The sequence below is a fragment of the Triturus cristatus genome, chromosome 9, assembly GCF_964204655.1.
Source record: "Triturus cristatus chromosome 9, aTriCri1.1, whole genome shotgun sequence".
Classification (NCBI taxonomy): domain Eukaryota; kingdom Metazoa; phylum Chordata; class Amphibia; order Caudata; family Salamandridae; genus Triturus; species Triturus cristatus.
The window spans coordinates 32,154,869-32,174,543 of record NC_140592.1 but is presented as its reverse complement, the minus strand read 5'-3'; the positions used below and the strand labels follow the sequence as shown (position 1 = coordinate 32,174,543).

Below are 19,675 nucleotides of genomic sequence, written 5' to 3'. Positions count from 1 at the left end.
TCTTTGTAGCCCTCAAGGGTCTTGAACTAGTAGTGGGAAGATCGCTCCGACTCACACTAATACATTTCTATAACATAAAAAGGAGGAAGCAAGGGACCTCAAGTCTATCGGCCCTAAGCGGTGCCCTTGACTCATTAGGGGGTGAAGGTCTTTCCCAGGAGAATTTTATTGTAACAGGAGATTTTAACTGTCACCCATGCCCAGATTCATTTCAGCACTCGCAAAGCCAGCAAACATGCACGATCACAGAGGGATTGCATATGGAGCACTCTCCAGAGGGGCTTGAATTGAACGTTCATCTACACACTTACGCCTTAATATTCACCTTAGATAACATGTTTAATCTCTTTAACCCTTATACCCCCCTATAAAGGTTGGGGATGTGCAAAGATTATAGATTACATCTTCATTTCAGCTTCCCTGGGTTGGTCTTAATTCTCTTATAATATTCTACATAGCCCATTTAATGACCATAACCCTTTGACCCTAGTGCTCAAAGGGGTAGATAACAAGATGGTGCACCCTGGCACAAAAGTGGGAACACTATTGTTAATCGATCAGGGAGGCGCCTACGCTGGCCACAGCTAGACACCAAGGTTTATAACCATTCTCTTTTCAAAAAGTGTGAACAAGAGATCCTAACTTGTCCAAATGCCTCAGCCTTTGGTGAGGAGACCATATGCTCATTTAACTCCATTGCCCAATCAATTGCGAGCTTGCTAACAATTCTGGTAGCTAACCTTCCCTCTCAACATCGGAAATGGTTCGACTGGCCTTTCGTAGGCTACTAAAAACCTGGCTCTTTCCATAAGCTATTATCTCTCCTACTCCCCTCTGGAACTTTAGGTCATGTCAGCGCTGGGACGCCCTAGGGTAGCTATGCGCTTTACAAATCCCAATCCAAATCCAAATCCAAATCCAGATGTTGAGTGCTCTAGGGCACTCCGGCTCTTGAAGAAGGCCCTGAAACAGATCCCCGTGATAGGACCTGGGTGGCTATCTGCCGCAGTAATTATAAGGGGGCTCTTAAGGAACGGAGGTGCTCGTTACAAAGACAAGCATGGGAAGAGTTAACCCAAGCAAGTGAACAGTGGGATTGTACTCTCTTTTACCAAGTGATAAATAGACCCTGCTTTTCAGAGCTGCTAAGACCTTCTCTATGTCATCCCATCGCCCGGCACAATGGATTGCCCACTTTGAGGGAGTTTATGCTACAAGGCAAAGAGAGGGACCCACTAATGATAGAGAACCCTGTCCAATGGATGTTCCTGCCACCTTTTCCTTGGAAGAAGTAAGGCTGGGCATTCAGGGACTGTCCTGAAATAAGGCCGCAGGGCCAAATGGGATCCCTCGGACCTTTTTCAGGACAACATTGATGTATGGGCACCGGCTTTGATCAAGGTGCCTAATGCTGCAGTGAGGTTCGGGATGCTGCCCTCATGGTCTACTGCTACCATCATTCTGATTTTTAGGAAGGGGACAGGGACAATCCTCACTGTTACCACCCTATATCCCTTATCGACTCCACAGTCAAGGTCTTGGGCTGGGTTCTACTAATTAGGCTCTCTGCTTGGGCTGATACAAATTAAATTATCTGGGAGGTGAAATATGTTTTTCACACAGGAAATTCAACTACAGAACAGTGTCTAAATCTTTATCTTTTAATTTCCAAATATATGATCGCCCAACCTGAAGCCCATTTTCTTTTGCTTTATGAATCTCACATCAGCATTTGACGGGGTGAACGACAAGAAACTGTGGGCTTTCCTTGGTTCCCAGGGGGTCGAGCCAGCTATCGTAAATGTTTTAATGACGCTCCATGCTCACACTACAGCTGCAGTTAAATACTCTCATGGAGTGGTTCTTAATGATTATTTTAATTGCACTAGGGGGGGTCCATCAAAGGTTCATTTTAGCCCCCTTTTTATTTACGTTATATATCAATGGCCCAGAATCCGCCCTGACATTATTACAGGCTGATACCCCTGAGGTGGGCAGGAAAGCAATGCCAGTTTTATTATACGTGGATGAGGCTGTATTGGTGGCACGCACACCGAGGAGCCTACAGGCCTTGATAGATGTTTTTTTTCTTTTATGAATGATTTGGATTTGTCGCCCAACTTCACAAAATCATATTATGGAAGTTGGCACTCGGGTGAATCGGCCAATGACCTTTAAGGCAGGGACCCACAGTTTAGCCAAGGTCTCCTCTTTTTCCTACTTGGGAACTTTATTCAATGCAAAATTAAATTGGAAATATTTGTTGTAGGAGAAGTTAGGGGACAAAATCAATAGGAGCCATTGCTAACTATGCGTATAGACTCGGCACTTGATCGCCGGGGATGATTTTAAAGCTATACTTTTCCTTCTGCATTTCCAAGGGCTTGTACGGAAGCGAGGGCTGGATGTTCATGGTGGTGAATAAACTGTAGATCACACAAAACAAGTATTTGAGACGAATTCTGAAAGTCCCCCAGGGTACCCCCTCATTCTCCGTACATGAAGAATTTGGAGTTAAGTATGTAACTGATTTGGTGGCAGTAAAGCCCTTGTTGTGTTGGGTGAAGATCTGGTCGAGTGATGAGGCAGATTTTAATCGATCGGTCATTTCGGGCTGCATATCACTAGACCATGCACTCAAAATCCCCTGGTAGTGTTACGTTAAAGAGTCCCTCACGGCCCTAGGAAGAGGAGATATCTTTCTTAAACATGACAGAGGGAAGGCCCAGGATCTGATATTAGTGAAAGAGTTGTGCTTTTAAATATGCCACGGCCCTCCGTGAGGAGAAGGAGCTTAGTCAACCAGCGGTGAGAGGGCATGCTTTAGTAAAATCAGTCCAGGGCATGGAGAAATACCTCTCTATTGTAACAAGTGCCGCTGACAGATTTTTAATACCTCAATTTAGATTTAATCAGCTTCATGATCTGTTGACATCCCGTCTGGTTTTGTTTTGCACGTAGAGGATAGAGGTCCCTGTGGCTGCGACGATAGGTCTCCACAGGATACCCTACATTTTGTCTATTTATGCAAATGTTTCACCGGCCCCAGGAGATCGTTTCTTAAACCCCGTTTTAAAGACTTGAGATTTAGACATGCCCGCATCGCTTTATTGTATCTGCAGCTCCTGCCTAATGATCGAACACTTTTTGTGGTAATGAATTTCTTGAGAGCGGCACTCAGATCCAGAAATTCCAGATGCTTCTGACGGCTGCTAGGCCTTTGCACAGATTTTACATGCATCTCAGATGAATTGTTGTATTTGATATCCTGCCTCTTATCTTTCGTGGCTGTGATTACTGCCGAATAAAGGTTATTATTATTCTTATGATTGCCTGGTGGTCTTTTCAGAGTCCCGATCTCCGCCATGAAACCTGCAGCCTTCTCTCCAGGCTGCAGTCGGCGCATCCCTTCAAGACTGCGAGGCAGCAGGCAGGTGGAGTGAATGAACAAGCAGCATCTCGCCTGCCTGCTGGGGGACCCTCCTTTTCCCGCCCCAGTGACGTGCGCTGGAGCAATACACTGACCAGGTCGCACTCTTCAGATTTCGCCAGCCCTTTTATAAAAAAGCCCAGGCTTTTACTGCCTAAATAGTGTTTTTATTGCAAATCGCTAAATCGCAAAATCCTGGAGGGACGGATAATTTGGACAGTGCAGTGTATGGCTGCAGTTGGAGGAACTGAGAGGTAGCTCTAGTTGATAGTATTTTTAGTTCTGGCATAGAGTCAGCTTTAGTCGCCTACTAAGAGCTCCTATTGTCAGCAACATAAAATATACAGAGAGGGGTCGGGTCATCCCCTTCAGCCATTGCTTGCTTCTTAGAGACCTTCACACTTTGGAGCAGCCCACATTAAAGTTATTCAGTTTTCGAAGTCTCTGTGAATGACGTTTAGGGTGACATCACACGAAGAACAAGGTTGGAGCCGAATACTGGTTTCCCAGGTCAGACAATCCCAGTCTTCTGCATCTTTTTTGAGGTGATGATGGGGAGCTATGTTGGGGCGACTTTCAGAAAGGTGGAGGAAGCCATCCACCTTCTGGCCTGCCCTACTCGTAACCAAGCATCCCTGGCCCATCGTCACCTAGCTGCGGAGAGCGGAGGAGTGTGATGTGACTTCACCAACGTGCCTGGGGCAGTGGTAGCCACCTCACAGCCCTTTGCCTGCTGATGATAGCAGAAGTTTGACCTTTTGTACCACAGCAGCCTCCTATTTTCTACTGATGGGCTTGGGAAGGGCGGGGAGTGTCAAATACAGCAAATAATGCTGTGTCCAGTGAGTGTTGTGTGTTGGGGTCTTTGACCTGTGTCCTCATCCACCTCTGCTTGTTTTAGTGTTGGGGCCTGTGTTTTGTTATGACGTTCATGCTTCTTTAACTGTGGGGTAACTCATGGATTCATGTGGGCATCCTATGGAATGTGGGGTGTCCTGGCCAACCAGTGGGACAGCTGCAGATGTGCTGGTCCAGTGGTGACTCTGTGTTTACATGGTGGATGCATTAAAGAGAACTGGACAAGTTACTCTGAGCATGTGTTCTCTTAGCAGTTCACTTTGGAATATTAGGCACAGAAGATGTTTACCTTCGTGGCATGAGTGAGGTTTAAGAGGGCTGTTTGATGCCACCCAGGGCATGGTGACAGACGGTTCCCTGTGACACCAGAGTAAAGCGGTGTCAGCCTCAATCATCTAGGTCCCAGGGACTAATGATTTTATTTTGTACTGTGACAGTGACCTCTCACAATGTGGGGAGGCAAAAGGAGAAAGACCGAGTAAGTGCTATTTAATAATTCATGAAGACATATCTGGGTCAAAACTGACCAACAAGAGGCTTGGTTTAGTTTGATGGCAAATACAGTGTGTGATGGAAAAACACACAATTATAATGGAAGAGAGATTGTGCAGTGATTCTTGGTCACAAGAGGACATCAGTGTTGGACTAGCCTGCACAGCAACCTGGCAGTGCCTGAAGGGCTGGCATCACAGTTCAGTGTATGTGCCATTTGTTTGGCTGTTTGTGGGTCTGTTTTATCGTCTGGTGAGTCGGCGTTTTACAACTGATTTCCCTGATTTTAGCACCGACATTGCCTGCAGCAAGCACACATGCATGCAATCTCCCACACTTTGAAAAACCCTACACCTGTCCCCTGTGTGACCTTGTAGGGCACCCTCAAATGAGGGCCAGCCTCAGCCTTTGCCCCACGTGTACTGATACTCACCAGCTGTGGGGGTTATTTCAGACACACAGAATCCAAGTCTGCAGAATGTGCCTTCTAATGAGTTCTGCTCATTAATATTGTGAGCACTTCGAGAGACCAGGAGATGTTATGAAATATTCCTAGGGGGACTCTGGGATTGGTCTTCAAGGCTCGATGACATTTGGTTGCAATAGTTGCTTAAAAAATTGATGAGTTTATTAGCAATCCTGCTGGGATTAATTAATCAAATCAGTTCTAATTGGAAGAATGATAATTACTTTGTTCTAGTTAATTATGCAAATTAGTATGCATTGAACGCACCAGATATTAGGGAGAAGCAGGCTGTGTTTTTAACAGCAGACTTCTTAGAAAGCAGGAGTACATCTTGTCTTCCCCAAGGCCCTGCACAGTTTATGGAATGTGTTTACTTTTTATGAGGTGATAGTTTTATTGCGGTGTAAATGTGTGTTGTTACAGAACTGCGGCATGGGTGCCTGCAAATTAAATAAAGATGAGATTAGATTAAGCATAGCAAGGTAATGTGCATGGAACCGAAGTGCATTGCTTATTTACAGAGACTGCACTTTGAGGTGTCTGAAACTGGTGACATTTTTTTATGAAAGCCTCCAATGCATTATTATCGAAAGTTGGTGGTGAGTTTGCAGCTTTACTCAGCAGAACTCCACTAAGTGCTGGAAAAACTCTACCCCACACTGTGGAGTTCCACCAGCGGCAGAGTCTATTGAGTCGCGCTGCTCGCACTGATTTTTAGTGCTGGGAGTTTGTCCTGTGCTGTAAACTCAGCATGAACAGCACTACACGTCGTGCCAGAGGACGCTGCTACTTTCTGCCCCTCAACTAGACATTCTACTCGAGAAGCAGATTCCTCAATGCAAGCGGCAGATTTCTCAAAGCAAGCGGTTGCAAACTGACGTGACTGCCCGTGTTGAGAAATCTCGCCAGGAGGAGGTCAGCACTTGAATTTTTCTCGCATGATCTCAAACGTAACATTAGAGATCCTCTCGAGAGAAAAAACGTCACTCTGAGTCACGTCGCAGAGTTTTTGGGAAGTCAGCGCTCCGCACAGAGCGTGGATTTGGCAAAACTCTGCAAACTCTGCCTGCAAAGCGGAATTCTTCACCCACCCCTTGTTTCCATGGCCTGGCAGATAAAGTGATTGATTTTAGTTTAAAAGGGGCGGTGAGCTTCGTTTTTCTATAGTGTGGCCAAAGTATTACAGCAAGATCAAAGGTCATCCTGAAAGCTGCTCAGGAGACCATGGCACTGTGACCAAGCGTGGCCATGCATGCAAGGTCTGAGATGGAGCTACTTCTTAGAGACATTTTTTTTTTTTTACAAAGGGGGTGGTGTCATGTTTGGGCCCTGGTTGACACTGCTATTGGTTGATGACCTGGATGATGATGAGTGGGGGGTAGGACTTAAAGGTCTGGACAACCCTTGTTTTGGAGATGACCATTAGTGAGGAAATATTTTTTTATAATAATGTTTGTTGACGTCACGCGCTCTTGGACCCGTGAATTCTAAGAAATCATATGAGTGTGGCCTCAGGGCTCCTGGTTGCGAAGGATCATGAGGTTGCTGGCTGATGAATCTGGTTGTCACTGGTGTCAGGCTGGCACCAACTTTATGCACAAGATTCATCAACAGTGATGCTTAGTTCTGCCTCTCACCACTCCACTGCTGACCACATATACCAAACTATGAGGGGCAGAGGCAGGGAAAGTGGAACAGCTTATGAGACAAACCAGGGACATGGGATTCCACCACTTCCGTCTCATCACTCGGCTGGTAAATGGGGTCTGCAGAATGCACTGAGTTTCAGAAAGAACTCGAGAGATATTTAAGTGTTTTTTCCTACAGAGAAACTAAACATAATTATGGTCTCTACTTGAGTTCTGTAAATTGGAAATATAAATAACCTCATTAATATCCCATTGTGCCTAAATCTACCAGTGATATGTTCTTACTGAAACCTTCAATATCCTAGAGTGCTGTCTTTGTGGTTTTTATGATGAAAAAGAGAGAACATCTTGCTTGAATTAAAGTACAGGAGCCGCGATGCACAAAAACGGCATTGGTGCTAGATGTGGAGGTAGCCGGGTTCACACTGAAATGTTGGAGACGTGTGTGTGTCCACACGTGCATGCATGCATGTGTGTTCACTGAAAAACCCAAACAAAAATGACCTGAAAAAAATCAAAGGTTGAAGGGACATTATAGTTAGGTGAAAATGTCAGTTAAAACATACCATTTAAAATGAACAAAACCACTGAAGTTCACCAGTTATAGTTATTGCACTATGTAACCATAGCTCGTGCGATAAGTAACTATAACTTGCGTCCCCGTCATACACAGTGTTGTCATCAATGATGCCATGCAGATGTTGCAGTGATAATATCAATGATGTCATGGAACATGTGATGAGTGACACAATATGAGAGATAATTGGCAGTCCTTGAGCCCAAACCCGTGAGTGTACACAGCTCACTATGACATGCAACAATATAAAGGGTGTCATTTTAACTGAGGCAGACTTACTGGCTTTGTCAAAGGGTCAGAACAGAAAAATATAAAAAGCAACGGGACTATTGGCTTTATCAAGGGATCTGCACATCAACATGTAAAAAGCTGACAAAAAGTCACCAACAACTATAATCAAAAGCATATTTAATAAATTTCCACTTGCAATTTTTTATAATGGTGATTGTCACAAAATAGTTTCAATAAAGTAATCAATTGCATTTCTTTGAGTCTCTTTTTAATATTCTTCAGGCCACAAAGTGCAGCTATAGAACCAACCACAAGTGGTCCCTGCACTCCAGAAGACCATACAGCTCACCTCGGAGGGCTTTAAAAAACATGTTACGATCGCTTGGGGTCATGGATGCAGTGATCCAGGAGACTTACTGTGTTTCTTTGATGTTGCTGGGGGCTGCTGGGCTTCCTGCAGCCATCCAGAGCATTAAACAAATGCTTGGTGATACCCATGCCCCTTATAGGTGCATGACCAGGACCAAACAATATTACTAAAAAACCTTGCATGGCATCATGGGGTGTTCCTTGCCAAGAGCGATGAATTATAAATGTGCAGCTCTTGGTGCTCTTTTATTATTGGGTGGTTTTGTTTATTTTTTGGATGTCCCAGTCCCACCCGGAACACCCACACTTTTTCTAAAGGTTGAGGGCTGTGGGGGAGCCCCAAGGCCCATGCAGCTGATGGTGGCTTCGCCGTCAACAGCCAAAGTGGGTGCAGATCGGAGCAGGACATTATTTTCCCATGGGCGCTGTAGGACGTGGCCTTTTTGGCTAAAGATCCCTAAGCTTTTTGCATTCCCCATACACAGTTTTCCTGACATAGAGTTGCCAATTCAGATGCTTTGGGCACTCTGCCACTGCTGATCAGTGTCAAAGTGCAAGGGTTCCCTGTGTAAAATGTAACGGTAATTGGTTGGCCATGATTGGTATGTTTGCCTTACTTGTAAAGTCCCTAGTGATGCGCACTGTGAGTGCCAGGGCTAGTAATGCAAAGGCGCGCAGAGAAGGGAACTCATGCCTGCAGTGTAGGGCCTGCGTGCAGTTTGCTAACTTAGCATGTTGTCCTGGCACGTGTGACCACTTGTCAGGCCGTACTTTCCCTTTTGCGTACACAGTGGCCACCCCTGTGGTAGGTCCTAGGTAACCCCTGGGCAGGGTGCAGTGTAGGTAAAAGGCAGGGCATATACTGAGGTGAGTGCTATGTCCTGACAGTGAAAAACACTCCATTTCATTTTCACTGGTGAAAGGCCATTCTGCCCAAAGGACAGAATGGGGGAGGCTGGGTATTGTATTTTGTTAGCCTAGTTTCCTCTAAGTTTATAATGGAGAGATGACGTTTAGTATGTATGAACTCACAGTGTCATAACACATCTTTCTATGAAGGTGGTTTTGTCACTGTGTGTTCAGAAACCACTGTTTTAGAAAGTGGCTGAATTTTGTGCTTTAAGCATTTCTGTGTGTCTCTGCTGAATGTGGATTGACTGTCTGGATCTGAGAGGTGCGAGGAACTGGGAGAGGTCTTGACCCAGGGAGGGGTTGAGATGGCGCCAGGCTGCCCTGCATCTGAAGAGTAGGGGGAAGAGAAGCCCGGGAGGTGAAAAGGCCTGGGCTGGTGCTATAAACCAATTGACCCATCTCCTGCTGAGTGATTAAGGATCCAGACCCCCAGTATCAAAGGGAAAAAGGTGACACTGGGAGGGAGACACCCAGAACTGATTTAGGGAGGGGTCAAGGACCCCTGAGCACAACAAACTTCAAAGACATTGAGGGGTATAACTATGAGAGCTGAAACCCCTGAATGTTGGAATGGAACAGAAATGGATTGAGACTGAAAAGGCTTGGATCGTTTTTGTGGTCAAGAGGAACCTCTGCTAAAGAAGGAGTAACTGAAGAGGCTGCTGGGAAAAGACCAATCCTTGCTTCGTGATCTGGGGCTGGTCTGCAGTTTGCTGCTCTAACTAAGGAAGAGGCTGTTGGGACAGTGCTTGGAGGTGCTGCGTCGCTCTGCTTGATGAAGACTGTGCTTTGTGCTGTGTCTTGTAACCCCAAGGGCCCAAGGAGAGCTGGTTCCCTGTTTGGAAACACAGGAACATAAAAGTTTCTGGAGACGTTTCAAGCGACGCTGTGGGTGCGTGTTGTGGTGGCTTGAGACCCTCGGAAGGTGTGCCCTGTGATCTTGGACACACGGAGGAGAAGTGAGACTCAGACCCGTGTGATACGTGTCGTGGTGCACAGGAGGCGTTAGGAAGAGCGCCTGGTCAACGTGTACACCGAAGCTGAAGTGAGTCTCAGATGCGCTTGGTGCATGTCGTAGTGCACCGCAGGTGTTGGTGAAGAGCACCTGGTCAGCGTGTGCACTGAAGCTGGAGTGAGACTCAGATGCGCAGGGTGCGTGTCGTGGTGCACCGCAGGCACTGGTGAGGAGCGTTTGGTCAGCGTGTGCATCGGAGGTGGAGTGAGTCTCGGACATGCAGGGTGCGTGTCGTGGTGCACAGGAGGCATTGGTGAGGAGTGCCTGACCAACGTGTGCATCGGAAGTGGAGTGAGCCTCGAACGCGCAGGGTGCGTGTCGGGGTGCATCGAAGGTGTTGGTGAAGAGCACCTGGTGATCGAGTGCACCGGAGGAGAAGTGAGGCTCGGACACAGTGAGCGTGTTGAGGCGCGGCCGAAGGCCTGGATATCGGGGCACCGGAGTTGGAGTAAGTCTCAGTGAAGCAGCATGCATGCTTTGGTGCAACCTGGGACTATGGAGGTGATCGGCTGATCAACTTGTGCACCGGAAGAAAGTGAGTCTCTGCAGCGCGGTGAGCGTGTCTTGGTGCCAACTGAGACCGCAAGGAGGAGTGCCTGGTGAGCGTGCACTCGGAGTCGACGTGAAGTCCCATCAGCATTGTGTGAGTGGCTTCGTGCCAGAGGAGACCCGGTGGGTGCGGTGGTGAATGTGCACCTGGAGTAAAAGTAATCTCAGGGGCATGGGGTACATGTGCCCTGCGGCCACCTTAAACCTTCCTAACAGTCGCGGCCCGGACCGGCAGCCCCGGAAGAGCTGAGCTGCCAGGCCGAGCCGCTGAGGCCCGTTGAGAGAGTTCTGAACGGCAGGCCCAGTTCAAGGAAGGAGGAGAGGATAGTGGCGTCGTGCCCCCAAGTAACGTGGATTACTATCTGGGCGGGGTGCAGGCTGGGAGGGACACTCTCTTGGCCTCCCAGTCCTTCTGACGATGCCAGCCTTTTGCTTCGGCTCAGAGTGAGGCCCGTACTGACGAAAGGAACGGCAGTACGTACAGGGGCCAAAGTAATAAGCTGTACTCTGTGTCGCCATTGAACCGTGTGGGGGGCAACTGTTATCGAAGAGGCTGATTGTCGCAGAACACATTGCCAATATTGCTGCTAACGAACGGCCGGACTGTCTTAGGACGCCTGACATTATTATTGCCTAACGAAGTACACGATTGTAGCGCTACGCATTGTATTAATTCTCCCTTGCCAAGTACATGATTGTAGCGGCCCACATTGCATTATTTCTTCATTGCAAAGTACATAATTGTTGTTACGCATTGCATTATTCCTTAGCTGCAAAGTACATTATTGTAGCGGCCAGCATTGCATTGTTCCTTCATTGAAACGTACGTGATTGGGGTGTGACGCATTGCATTATTACTTCATTGCGCAGTACATAAAGGTAGCGGTACGCATTGCATTATTTCTCCCATTGCAGGTACTGGGTTGTATCGTTACGCATTGTATTATATCTCCTTTGACCAGCACAGGATTATATCGTTACACAGTGCACTATTGTTTGTCTATTGCAACGTGTATGATTCTAGCATTGCGATCAGCATAGCATTTTGAAAGCGTTTGTTGGGATTTTAACCTATCAGCCAGCCGGAACGAATATTACCCTTTATTCTATGTTGGCTTATGTATCGTGTGGTCTGATCGTATATCTTTTTGTATAAAGCTTATACTCGTTTCTATCAAACTTGTGTGGAGTCCATTTGTGGTGTCACCAGGAGGTTGCTGAGGGCGTGGGTGCACATACTGAACACTGGTGCCTTGGAGACAGGTTTGGCTGCTCGTGCCAAGCTACTAATGGGGTGAGCAGGGCTATCTCAAACGGTGTCCTTACTTGGCCTAACGTTGAGTGGGGAGCCCCGGGTCGCGCACTTGGTGACAGTAGTGTGGGACTGAGACTCCAGCTTCCAACAAGCACCCTAGTGCCAACCCAGGGTGCCCACAACATAGAAATTGTTGGGAGTCACAGGATGGGGAGTCCCAAGTCTTCTTTCTCCTGCTCCTGCCCAGAGGGAGCAGATTTTTTCTTTCCCTTTTTTTCTCCTTCTGGGCGAGTGGGGGCAGGCAATTACATTTGTATTCCCTGTCCGCACTCTTACGGGTAGGGAACAGCTGTGCCCCTGGGGATGGAGCTCCTGGGACACTGCTGCCATCAGGGCCAAGGAAATGACTTGAGTAGGTGGGGCCTCACAAGCCTCTACACACAATTATAATTGCTGTTGGCCCCAGGAGATTGGGTCTCCATGGCCTTTCAGTGGCCTGGGGTATGGGCCCCACGCCACCTACCCATTTAAAAAAATGCTTTGCCCTGTTAGATGTGATACCGGAACATAAAATGGCTAAGGAAGTGGCGGGGGTGGGGCACACGCCCTCTCTCCTTAAATAATCATAAAAACAACCCTCCATTGTCCTGACCCACCTGGGGGAGGGTGAAACTAAAAAGGGCAGCAGCCTGCCCTTTTTCTTTATTGGGACTGCAGCTCTGTGAAAATAATTATTTTGTCACCCCCCACCTGGCCTAGGGGGCCGAGTATCACTACCTTACCCCTTTGTATGTTTTTTTTCTTTTATTCAGGATAGGGCTATGAGTCTTAAAATGGTTGTCACTATATGTTTGTTGATGTGGTGGCAACCAATCAGTCATACCTGCGGATCTTCCATGGTGTGTGTTAGACGGCGACCTCAGAGGAGCCCGGAAAGGGGTCCTGACTTCCCTGAGTCCCACCCGTGTAGTATTGTAGCCGGGCACTGGCGGGAGATTCCCCAGGGGGAGGAATCTCGCAACTAGGATCGTACTTCTGGCACCACACGACACAGAGCGACCACACTGGGTATTCTCAGAACAAGCTTTATCAAATAGGTATCACTGCAAATATGTACAAGGTGAGCACGGGCTCAAGAGTCTCGGAAAGGTAGGGGGTAGCGGGACTGTCTCTGGTAACGGTTCAAAGCAGGGACGTATCCGGCGCACAGCTCACAATCCTCGAGCTGGGGGATACGTGGTCGGAGTTGGGGTCCGGCGGGACCGTGAGAGTCTGGGGGAGCCGCGAGTCACTCAGCAGGGCTCAGGTACCAGTTCGGAGGTCTTATGTTCTTCAGGGAGCCGCGAGTCACTCAGCAGGGCTCAGGTACAAGTTCGGAGGTCTTACGATCTTCAGGGAGCCGCGAGTCACTCAGCAGGGCTCAGGTACAAGTTCGGAGGTCTTACGATCTTCAGGGAGCCGCGAGTCACTCAGCAGGGCTCAGGTACAAGTTCGGAGGTCTTACGATCTTCAGGGAGCCGCGAGTCACTCAGCAGGGCTCAGGTGAGTTCCAGTTCCAGGAGCCGCGACCACGTCAGCAGGCTCTCGTTGTTCCAGCGTCGAATCTGCCGGACAGTCTCAGAGCACCCCTTGTTATAGGTCGACCCTGCTTTGATGTCCGGAGTCTGCGCAGGCAGGGGTCTTGTCACCTGGGGGCCGCTTGTCGGGGTTTCCTGCTATTGTCTTTTGATCCTTTCAGGGCCGGGTCGGGAGGAGTCCCAGACACCCAGCAGGCATGGAGCCAGCCCGCAGGGAGGCCGGAGGGCCGATCGAAACCCATCGTCCCAGGGGAGTTCAGAGGTGCGATAGAAACTGCTCCTCCCTCTCTCATCCCCTGGAAGCGTGATGTCCTCCAGCCGGAGTGGCGCCTCTAGGCCCGGGTCGCGCTGGGGCCGGGCGGCCATCTTGTTGCAGGGAGTGGGCACGCGGGCCCGGGGTGGCCGAAAGGAGAGAGGCCATGGACGGGGATGTCCGGAGTTGGCGCAGGTGTCCTGGTGGGAAAGGTCGGCTGGGCCGCGTGCTAGGGCTGTAGGCACCAGGTTTCGGTGGTGCGGGGGCACAGAGGGCCATCCTACGAGGCCGGGTCCAACAGTGTGAAATATACATACATTTTTAACCTTAATTTCTCAATAACTACTGAACAGATTTACACAAAATTGCAAAAAGAGCACTTTCAAAATCAAGATCAAGCTTTCTGCCAAATTTGTTGTAATTCCTTCCAGTTTGGCATAGCTGTGTCTAACTGTCCTATATAAATCGCATGGGGAAAAAGTGATTTGGGACCCCCCTGTTTTTTGGGCCCCTTCTTGATGGATCATCCCGATCCTTTTGAAGAGGGAGCTGTGGTGGATTAACTTTTTTCAATAACAAGTTTCTTGAAAATTCTTCAAACTTCGCCAACGTTATAAGCAAAACAAAAATGCTTTTCCTATTGAAATTTGGTCCTAACTATAACTACCCTGTGTCACTAAGGACCTCATTACGATGCCAGGAGGTTAGGTCACCAACAGGATGTCAGTGGCAGTCCGACCGCCAACATCCCTTCAGCCCAACCGCCGCATTACTATGCTGGTGGGCGGACCCACAGCTGTCCGACGAAAGACCGCCTCCTCCGCCAGTATCAGAGATCAGTTTCTTCCCACATCTTACACTGAAATTCCATTTAAGGCAGCCACTGTACCCACAATAAACCCAGAGACAGAAGTCTGGCATGACAAAAGTGGAGTCATTCAGCAACCAGAGGACCCACAAGAACTGTCTTTGCATCCTGTGCTTGCCCCGCATGCCCCAAGTGTTATATGTAACCCCAAAGACAAAAGTCTCATAGGACAAAAACGGAGTCCTTCAGCAAACACACAGTCGATCCACAAGAACTGCATTGGCATCACACCCTCCCCTTTAAAGTGTGCCCCAAATGTTATATATGAACCCCTCGGACCGGTCAAGCAGGATTTGTCATTCAAGGAGGAATTGACACTGCAGTGTCAAAAAGGATGCCCACAGCGCCCATCGTGCAAATTCAGGGAGATTTCAGCTAAGTCATCTCTGCCCACTCAGCTTATTGTTTGCTCCTGGGAGGAGTTTCAAATCCATTTATGGTTAATTACTGGTTGGACGAAGCTTGAGAGCCAATGCAAGTTAGCCTTCATGAACATTATGCAGGGGAATCTTAAATGTATTTTTCTTTATATTTATTAAAAAATCAGTTGAATTAGATTTTGAATAACTATTCCAAATAGTTGCTTAATTATTTTTATAGCTGATCCCATTCCCAAGATATTAGTGTTTTAATCTGTGCTTTGGTTTTCTACATGGGATAGTTCGGCCTAAAGTGTAGAAAATAGCTTTTAAGTGCTATGCACTGTAAGGACATGTTAACATTAATTTCTACATGTCCTACTTTTAAATACCATGCACCCTATTGTATAGGCTACAAGGCCTGCATAGGAGTGACTTAGTAAAATTTAAAAAGGAGCTTTTTCCTGTCAAAAGGTTTTTTTTGACAGGCCAATTTGCAATTCTTACACTGCTACAGTTAGGCTACAATGGTAGGCCTGACGCCCTGTTTGCTCTGCCTCTGTAGTCGATGGCACAATAGGTACTGCTGTCCACTGGTGGCATTTTGTACCATATACTAGGGACATATTTGCAAGGTAAAACATACCAATTGGGAATATGCTAATTCGACCAAGTTAAAAGTAGCAGCACTGGCAGTTTACTGCTGGTTAGCCGGGGGGGGGGGGAAACGTGCACAGAGTTCTAAAGCCAGCAAAAATATATGGTCTGACAAAAGACAAAAAACCGAGGGTGACCAAACAGAAAGTGCAGATTTGCTACAAATATATAGACAGACAGACAGAAGACTGACAGATAGATTAGACAGAGATAGATGGATGGATAGATGGATCGATACTGAGGCCTTGCTCTTACTGTTTTACGCTGCTTTTTGATCCACTTTGCTTTTTCTCTTGTACTCTTTGTCTCTTTCGCAATCTCCTTCTGTTCCCCTCCCATCACTGTCTCTATTCGAATGTGCTTGTCTATGTTACTTTATAAAACTGCAGTTTCCTGAACTTTCTGACCAGTAATGTTTAGCTCTCAGCTTAGCCAAAGGTGGACGAGCCAGAGGGTACCATGGACTTTACAAGCATGACTGTGACTTGTGCAAGGCCGGTAGGGCTGGGCTGCGTCACTCACTGCTCCAGACAACTGTTTCTTTAGTGCACGCATGATGCCGCAGTGTGCTCTGAGTGCAGGGCTGTCCTGGCTTCTCACTCTCAGCTCGGGTTCAGTTTTGTCTTTTGATTGAGTCCTTTCGGCACCAGGATCCTGACCTAGTTCTTAGAGTTCCATCGTTGCTGCCAGCCTCCATAATCTCCTGGCATAAATGTAAATAACTCCAGTACTTGGTGCCAGCTGCTTTCCACGAGCAGGCCTGTGGGCTGTGCCATGATCCTCTGCGGACACTGCTGGAAACCCAGGGCTGGTTCAATGTATGCAAAAGTCATGCCTGGCTGCACCGTGGCCTGCTTCCCAGAGAGGCTTAGGGGCCTGTTCTGCATGTGCCCCTCACCCTTGGAGTGGCAAAGGAGGCCCCATTCTCACTCACTGACGCATCACAGCCTCCTGCCATAAACCACGTCAGCTGATGAATATTCGGAGACCCCTGGCCTGCATCTCTTTGCATCCACATGTTATCCTTGCCAAGTCCTAGTTAGATGCTTCCTGCCTGCATCCTATGTGGACGAGGTATACCTGAGTGTGTGCCCGATGGCAAACCCAGCCCAAAAGGCACGTGTGTGTCCTGTATCTTTGTCGGGTTTATCCACATCCTGGAGTCACAGAGGCTCAGGGGAGAGGGTCAGTGTTTCCACAAACCTGGACACTGGGTGCTCAGTCTGTGATGGGAAACAGGCTCCCTAAGGCCCATGATTCTCCAGGGTAACTTGATGAAGATTCAAGAAGAAGGCAGGGGGTGTGAAGGTTGAGACTAGAGACAGTCTAACATAGTTAGCGCAGGAGTAATATAGATTAAATGACAGGCCAGCGTTGTTATTTTGGTAAAAGGACAACACTTTAATCACACCTCCAGTCTAAATAGAAATACATCGAAGTACTATAAAATGAAACCAAGCTCTAGACATCAAATACTTCAGTATGTAACAAAATACTGCAAATGGATTATTACTCAGTGCAATGACTTCAGTAACTTCAGTGAGAGCCTGGGGGCAGCATGGAGTCCGCAGTGTGCATTAATAGGCCTATGTGCTTCTGACTGTATCAGAGGAGTTAATACCAGGTGCAATTACTCTAGTGACAGCCTGGGGGCAGTATGGAGTCCGCAGTGTGCATTAATAGGCCTATGTGCTTCTGACTGTATCAGAGGAGTTAATACCAGGTGCAATTACTCTAGTGACAGCCTGGGGGCAGTATGGAGTCCGCAGTGTGCATTAATAGGCCTATGTGCTTCTGACTGTATCAGAGGAGTTAATACCAGGTGCAATGACTCTAGTGACAGCCTGGGGGCAGTATGGAGTCTGCAGTGCACAATAACGGGTCTAGCTGCCTCTGAAGCTATCAGAGGTGTTAATACTATGTGCAATGACTCCAGTGAAAGACTAGGGGGCAGTATGGAGTCTGCAGTCTACAATATTTGGCCTAGGTGCTTTTGACTGCATCAGAGGCCTAGGTCTCTCTTTTACATTCTCTACTCGCTGCTTCTCATCAGGCAGTCCTTGACGAGCCAGTCGCGATAGTTCATGTAGATTGAACACCAACAAACATACTCACTGTTAATTTTGAAGTAAGCGCTAATTGTGCCCTGCACTTACCAGGATGCAAATGGGCGAACTGTGCTGGGATGTGAGGCAGTGTGCCCCCAACCCTCCTTTAACCCCCCTCCTGTTTAAAAGGCTCCCTTGAGCCAGCAAGCAGACAGGCTTTGGAGATGTACCTGTGTGCCTGTGAGTGGTACTGTGACCTGAGAGGAATTTGGTAGCAATTCTAACAAACCCAGGTGTCTTTTCTCTGCTCTCTACTACTTCTGCTCTCTACTGATGAAGGTCTAAACCCAGACACGCATGTCTAGAGATAACAGCGCTACCAGCACCAACTTTGGTGAAAACTACAGGTAATTTTGAAGTAAGCACTAATTGTGACGTGCATTTACCAGGATGCAAAGGGGCGAACTGTGCTGGCATGACTGTGGCGTAGCAAGGCTGCCATAATCCCTGGTGCAAGAAAGGAAAATGGTCCCTTAGAGTGCTGTTGGGGTAGTAAAATACAGCAATTTTCAGGGTTCCAAATGCCCCTCAAGGCTCATTGGCCTGGTGCCACTGCACCTGCTGCACCAATAGTAGCCACTCCCCCGCAAGTACTCATAGTTTCCGCTTAGAATCCCTACTTGTAACCCCCGGCTCCCTGTGCTTTGGACTCCTTGGGTGTCAAGCGTGTGCCAACATCAGAACATGTCACCAGCTCCTGGGTAATGTGTTGGCCCAGGGGCTCAGTTACAGGTGCCGCTTGAGGAATTATATTACATTTATTCCACATTACTGTAGAGGGACAGTGTTGTGAATGCGCTACTGCTTGAGTGCACCTTAAACATGTACTGATACATCCACATTTTGAAATTTTATTTCATTTTGAGGCTAAGTTAACGTGTATAGTAACCTTAACATGCCTGCTAGGTTTCATGCATTTCTGACATGTAGAAGTCCTTCTCTTTGCTGTCACACATAGGCACATGTTCCTGTATATTGTAGTAAGTGTAGCCTTGTTTTAAAATCTGACACAGCCAAGAATAAAACCGAGAAATCTGGTGAACTCAGCATCTCTTTACATTTTACTAACTACTTTCAAGTACTTCTCACCTTCTTACTCACAAGAAGAGTCTCCCATCCTTTCATTAAGCAGGTTTTGCATAAAGTAACTGCTTCAATCGTGTGTTCTGTTTCCATTCACTTACATTGAGAAAACATGTATAAAATGTTTGTTTTAGGTACAGAAATTGAGCATTGTATGACCTAATGCGATTTGAGTGGACGCACTGGACTGTTGAAATGGCAATTGTCTAAATATTATTTTGGTGGCTTGATGGTTATTTTTATTAAAGGTATATTAGACTTTTAGACCTCCAAAGTGTTGTGTTTTATTTTTAACACATTGGTATCGGAGGATGTGGCCTAATGGCTAGGGCGGCCAACTTCAAATCTAGGTATCCGGGTTCGAGTCTTGGCAACGGCTCTCAACATCCTGTGATTCTGGGCAAATCACTTATTCTCCCTGTGCCTAACAAAACAAAAAAATGAATGTGTCCTTGTGTAACGCAACTGGTGCTCATGTAAAGCGCTCTGATGCCTTCGGGTCAAGTTTGCGTTATATAAAACTCTGGGGGGAAAAACGGAATCCTGTTCCTCCTGACCAGACTCTCCACTATAGCAGAGTCATTGGGCTGATTCACAAAGGTAAACTTACACTTTTGTGTAAGTTTACTGCTATTCGGAATTCACAAAGGTTAACTTAGAACAAAAGACTAACTTTACTAGTAGTAATTTACCTTTGTGAATACTGAAAAGTAGTAAAATTAGACTTTTGATCCAACTTTTTTTGTGAATCCGGCCCTGAGGGAGGAAAGTGTGAGAGTGTCAATTATGTGGCAGAAAGTAGTAATGTGACAAAAGTATTAGTATTGTGCCACGGCTAACCGATGGACATTGTGGCAGCCCCTGGGCACTCAGTCCCCAAGCTGATTCCTGTTCACTAGTCCGGCACTTCGGTCGGAGCACACTTCCCAGGTGGGTACCTGGGCTTGGAAATGACACCACATCCTAA

General features: G+C 47.3%; 1 protein-coding gene across 3 annotated transcripts in view; it reads left to right on the top strand.

The window, feature by feature from the left end:
- Positions 1-19,675, top strand: part of KLHDC8B (kelch domain containing 8B) — a 1,076,716-nt gene that overhangs the window by 182,665 nt on the left and 874,376 nt on the right. The window lies entirely within an intron of this gene.